This window comes from Xyrauchen texanus, chromosome 1 (assembly GCF_025860055.1).
Source record: "Xyrauchen texanus isolate HMW12.3.18 chromosome 1, RBS_HiC_50CHRs, whole genome shotgun sequence".
In the NCBI taxonomy this organism is placed as follows: Eukaryota; Metazoa; Chordata; class Actinopteri; order Cypriniformes; family Catostomidae; genus Xyrauchen; species Xyrauchen texanus.
Window position 1 is genome coordinate 30,475,802 of NC_068276.1, and position 6,095 is coordinate 30,481,896.

Below are 6,095 nucleotides of genomic sequence, written 5' to 3' on the forward strand. Positions count from 1 at the left end.
CAGAATTGAGGAGCTCACCTCTAATACCAAAGGGAAAATAAACCCCCTCAGTCTGAAGTGCAGTTTATTTGTAGAGAAACAGCAAAGCATACAGGGATATTTTCCCTCATTGCACTCCTCTTTTAAAGTGGACCTGAACATGTAAAAAAAAATATCTTACTGATGCATCTCAAACATCACAGGGGTTTCTAAAGCACGTGGATATCACATCTTACAGTGAAGCACCACAATCCACAACACACTTGTTATCCTGCCAGGTTAAATATTCTACATCTGTTTTCTATTTAAACAGGCTGAAAATATGTTTGTAAGTGCAGTGGTCCAACACAGCATCCTAACATCTGCATCTTGGCAAAACTGCAAGGCCAGAATGATTTCAGACCTGCTTTATTGCGAGTAACACACAAGATTCCTCTCAAGACAGAATGTATAAGAGAGTCAAAACTTTATTGGACCTTTGAGAGAGAAAAACAGAATGAGAAAGTTTCAGTATTCTAGGTCTGGACAATATATTGTCATGGAACACTGCAGTAATGGCATTACTGTGTTTAAAAAAAAAATCCAACATTTAGGGCAAGAGTTATTGGAGAGCAAAATAAAAAAACATCCAGTCTTAATAAAACAACTGTTGTTGTAGGTGAGATGTGGGTGTTACTGTGTCAACTTCTCTAGCAGGTCACAGTAAAGTCCCTCTCAGAATCCAGTTATTCACATCACTGGTTTGGAGCTGGCGTTTAAAAGGACCACACACCGTGCCTGAGAGGGAGATCACATGACTCAGGGAATAACCGCAGTTACAGACACGTGGGAGAAGACGAGGCAGAGAGAGACAGAATGAGGGAACGATCTCTCTCTCTCTCTCTCTCTCTCTCTCTCTCTCTCTCAATATGAAAGATTCTTCAGATTCAAGAATCTCAAAATTCTCTCTCTCTCATTCTCTGTTTGTTTTAAAATCTTTGTGCACTGACAAATATATATACTGTGTATAAGGTGCACAAGTTCTTGTGCAGCTTTAATACAATTTGCAATACACAAAATAGTTTTCTGGCATATGCACAGCAGAGGGGAAATGCAGCCCATCAAACTACCCTCTCACAGTTTCAAGATTGCAAGACTGACAAGATAGCTGAAATTAGGAGAGTGCCTGAATACTGTACATACAGTGGCAGATGTGTGCATGTTATAGTACATGTATAGTGGAAAATTACTTAAATGTTTTGATATTTTTTATCTTCCATCTCTTTCAAATTTCAGCCATACCACTAATTTGATCTTCTTTGTTCAACCCCTCACAACCTCTGTTTTGGCAATTTAAATTTAAATTACGCAATTACACATTGGACCATTATCTTGGGCCACGTGCACACTAATCCACATTCATTTGAAAATGCATTGATTTTACTGTGTTTATGCCTCTCACTCACACTGGAACTGTGTTCCCCTCTATTTGAAAACAGAGATTTTCGGAAATGCTCTCCATGACCATATCATTTGGAAAAAGATTATGTGAAGAAACTGAATACTGAGGTTTCAGACTTATTGTCAGGCCTTCTTTCTCTTTTCTACTCTCTGCTTCTGAGTGACCACAGTCTCTTTGTTGGTAACACAATTGCTTTTCGTTATAAGCACATTGAAAAAAAGATAATGCTTTATGTTGAGATTTATTCCTTAGTTAACCAAGATCATATGGTTAAACTTGTTTTTCTGAATGTGAATTTTCCAGACTGATCTGATCATGTTGAATGTGCACATGCATGCATAAGTATGTATGTGACTGTAGGGGAAAATGTGTCAGACTCCTTAAGTTTCCTTTCTCAAATCACTGATCACAAATTTGCAGAACAAGGTCACACCTGTGTGGGTTACATACAGTCTATTGCACTTGATGAGTAGAGTGTATTTATCTCATGCACTCACATAATAAAATTCAAACAAGTCTTTGTACAAAGCGGTTATTAATCTGAGTGAATCAAGATTTAATATTTGTATTTACATGTAATGGTTCCCTCCTTAACATGTTTTCATATGTAGTAGACAGTTGATTTAGTACATGATTTGGAATTGCTAACTTCTGTGGTAAGATACAGTTTAGGTTCCTTTAATTGGACAAACGCAGACATTTAAAAAAAGTAAGCAATCAACACATAATATATTGTCTTCTGTGCAACATAATTAGCCTTGGAAGCCAAAGCTATTCAAGCTTATTAAATGATTAAATGAACCCAGGTAAAGCTCAACATGCTTCCACAGAACTAAATACATGAACACATGTCTTTGAGTAGCATACAAATTTGGGTATTTCATTTGGAGCCATTAAATTACAGTTATTGCACAACACAATTAAACTTGCTGTTGAAACATCACCTTTCTGCTTGAATTCACAAAGTTAATGAGCAATTGTCTTGGTTTTTAAAAAATTAATTACTGCTTTATCAGTGATTAAGTTGAGCAAGTATTATGGGATGGTTCCATGCAACATGAAGGAACTGGATTTTCCTAGAGAAAAACTGACATTAACTATAGAGTTTTCTAATAAAATAGTGCACAGCATTATCTATTTTGCATGCAAATGGAGTGGAAGTGATTCACATGTCTGTACTAATACAGTATAGGAGTGATATTTTCCATCATTTTCAATAATGTCTATAATAATAAGTGTAATAATAAATAAAAAATAATGATCCCTGTTTTTAAATGAAAGAAAGGTTTAATCTGTCATTACTGTGAACTATTAAAATCCCATCTGTTATTATATTATGTGCTAAACCGTGCAATGCGAGCAACGCAGCCTTATATGTTTTTATTTTTATAGTTTCAAAGCAGCTTTACAGAAATCATAATGTAATGTCTATAATGTTTAAAAAAAATTAAAAAGTAAAGTGTAACATTTGAAATAATTGTTACTGATTTTGTAAGTTTTTGTTCCGGATTCATCGACAAACAGCAATGTTTGTAAATTGTAAATTCTGTAAATGTTCTCCAAATTCCTTTTCATTTTTTCGACCAGCATGTTTTCAGACAGGGCTTTTGACTAAGCATTTTAAACACATCTGGGCAGTGGTGTGCACAGACCTCAGCAGGAACAAGTGCGAAAGGACATAAAAAAGGCACATATTTTTTGTATATACCTAAAGGTGCACTCGGTTATTTTTCAAGTATGTCAAAGTGACTTACATTGGCTTACAGTGACACCTAGTGGCCTGGATGCTGCATCATTCAAAATCAATAGTTCCCTATCTGTCACTCACTTGATGTTGTGTCGATGTAGTGACACTAGGGGTCACTCTTGAGAGCCCGGAAACACCTCTGATCTTTGATAAAAGGCAAATGGTAATTGGCGAGTGGTATTTGCATGCCCCTTCCCCGGACAAACGGATATAAATGGAGGGGACCTGCATGCTGCTCATTAAATTTTCTCTTCGAAGTCAAAATGGCTTGCTTTCATAAGTGCACCTGTGCTGGCGTAGCGCCACCATCTGGTGCCCGAAGCTCCTATCCAAGGCCTGTAGGCTCACGTCTTCCCTGACGGCTAGAGCCTACGGTGCCGCAGGCATCCACTTCACAACGGTGAAGGCCGAGAATGCTGCCACCCTTCTACGGAAGCATGCGATACAGCCTGTCCCTCCAGCTGAAATGAAGAAGGGGTTCTACAGCCCCTACTTCATTGTACTGAAAAAGGTGGTGGGTTGCGGCCAATCTTGGACCTGCGAGTTCTGAACCGGGCCTTACACAGACTCCCGTTCAAGATGCTGACATTAAGACACATTCTAATGACCGTCCGGCATCAAGATTGGTTCACGGCGGTAGACCTGAAGGATGCGTACTTCCACATCTCGATTCTACCTCGATACAGACCCTCCCTGCAGTTTACATTCGAGGGTCAGGCGTACCAGTACAAAGTCCTCCCTTTTGGCGTGTCCTTGTCCCCTCGCATCTTCACAAAGGTCGCAGAGGCTGCCCTTGCCCCGTTAAGGGAAGTGGGCATCCGCATTCTCAACTACCTCAACGACTGGCTAATCCTAGCTCACTCTCGGGATGTGTTGTGTGCACACAGGGACCTGGTGCTCATGCACCTCAGCTGGCTAGGGCATCGGGACAACTAGGAAAAGAGCAAGCTCCTCCTGGTTCAGAGCATCTCTTTTCTTGGTTTTGGAGTTGGACTCACGAACGAACACGCCCAGTCGGTGCTGGCCTGTCTGAAGGCGTTCATAGCATATGGCTACATTGGCACATCATCTGCCTCGAGTTGCTGGCATTAATCTGCGGAGGTTTCGGCCATTGATCCAGGGCAAACACGTGTTGGTTTGAACAGACAACATGGCGACAGTCACTTACATCAACCGCCAAGGCGGGTTACGCTCCCCTCGCATGTCAGAACTCGCCCGCAGTCTCCTCCTCTTGAGTCAGCAAGGCCTGTGCAAGGCTCCCTTCAAGCCCCTTAAGTCAGTAGAGCTAAAGGAATTCTCCTTGAAGACTGCCCTTCTGACGGCGCTCACTTCCATAAAGAGGGTTGGGGACCTGCAAACGTTCTCTGTCAGCGTTCTCTGTCAGCGTTCTCTGTCAGCAAAATGTGCCTGGAATTTGGTCCGGGCTACTCTCATGTGATCCTGAGACCCTGACCGGGCTATGTGCCCAAAAGTGCTGTCTCCAAACAGAGGATTGCCCACTGGATCATCGATACCATAGCCATCTCCTACCAGGCTCAGCGCGTGCCACCCCCTGCAGGGCTACGACTCCATTCCACCAGGAGCGTGGCGGCCTCCTGGGCTCTGACCAGTGGCGCCTCCCTAGTTGACATTTGCAGAGCAGCAGGCTGGGCTACACCCAACAACTTTGCGAGATTTTACAATCTCCGGGTTGAGCCGGTCTCGTCCCGTGTCTGAGCAGGAACAAACGGGTAAGTCCGAATCGACTGGCCGGGTATACCATTTGCTTGATTGATTTCCTCCTAGCCCTGTGGCAGATGAGTTTGCGTAGAAACTCACTGCCAGCCCAGTACTTGTGCTAACTATGCCCTGTGCTGGGACAGGTGCTCAGCATGTGCTGGTTCCCTATAGGCAGCCCCTTGCGATGTATTTTCCGATGAAAAATGTTTCCCGGTTGGCAAACTGCATCTTCCTTGGGCAGAGACCCTCTGTCCCAGTCTCCATGCTTGTAGAGCTTCCTCCCCAATATTGTGTAGGACCTACCATGGGACTTCTCCACATGACATACTTCCGATTAGACTCGGAAAGACCATGTGACGTATTTTCACTTAATCCCCCCCCCCCCCTCTCTCTTGCTGGGGTGTGGTCTCCATGGAGTCTTCCCCTCGGGAGTGACAACGACGTGGACACTGGCGTCCTGGTCGGTTAACGAATTCTCTCTTTTTCTGGGGAGAAAAAGAAAACAAGAGGGAAAAGAGGCACGACGAGGACAAGCCTGTCCCCATTCTTTTGAGTACTTGACTCGTCCCCAAAGGGCTGTTCAACACTCACACTTGCGTCAGGGGAGGTTACAGGTCGGCCCGGTGAGCTGGCTAAGCGGCACACAGCTGTCTGCCCATCTCGCACCGCCAATCCACGTAACCCAGTTCAGCAGTTGTGGAGTTCCTGTAGGGGACCACTAGTGTCACTACATCAACACAACGTCGAGTGAGTGACAGATAGGGAACGTCCTGGTTACTTTCGTAACCTCCATTCACTGATGGAGGGAATGAGACGTTGTGTCCCTCCTGCCACAACGCTGAACTACTGAAATGGCCGGGACCTTATTCTCGGCTCTTCAGCACAAAACCTAATGAGCGTTATGCACGTCCCCTCCTTTTATACCCGTATGTCCGGGGGAAGGGCATGCAAATACCACTCGCCAATTCCCGTTGGCCTTTTGTCAAAGATCAGAGGTGTTTCCGGGCTCTCAAGAGTGACCCCTAGTGTCACTACATCGACACAATGTCTCGTTCCCTCCTTTAGGAAAGTAAACGTACGAAAGTAACCAGGACGTTTTCAGTAACCAATATATTTCAATATTACTATTAATTTCTTTAAAGGACAAATTTACTGAGTGCACCTTTAACTAATTCCTTGCTATTGGAGTAAAACAATTTCTTGTATTAT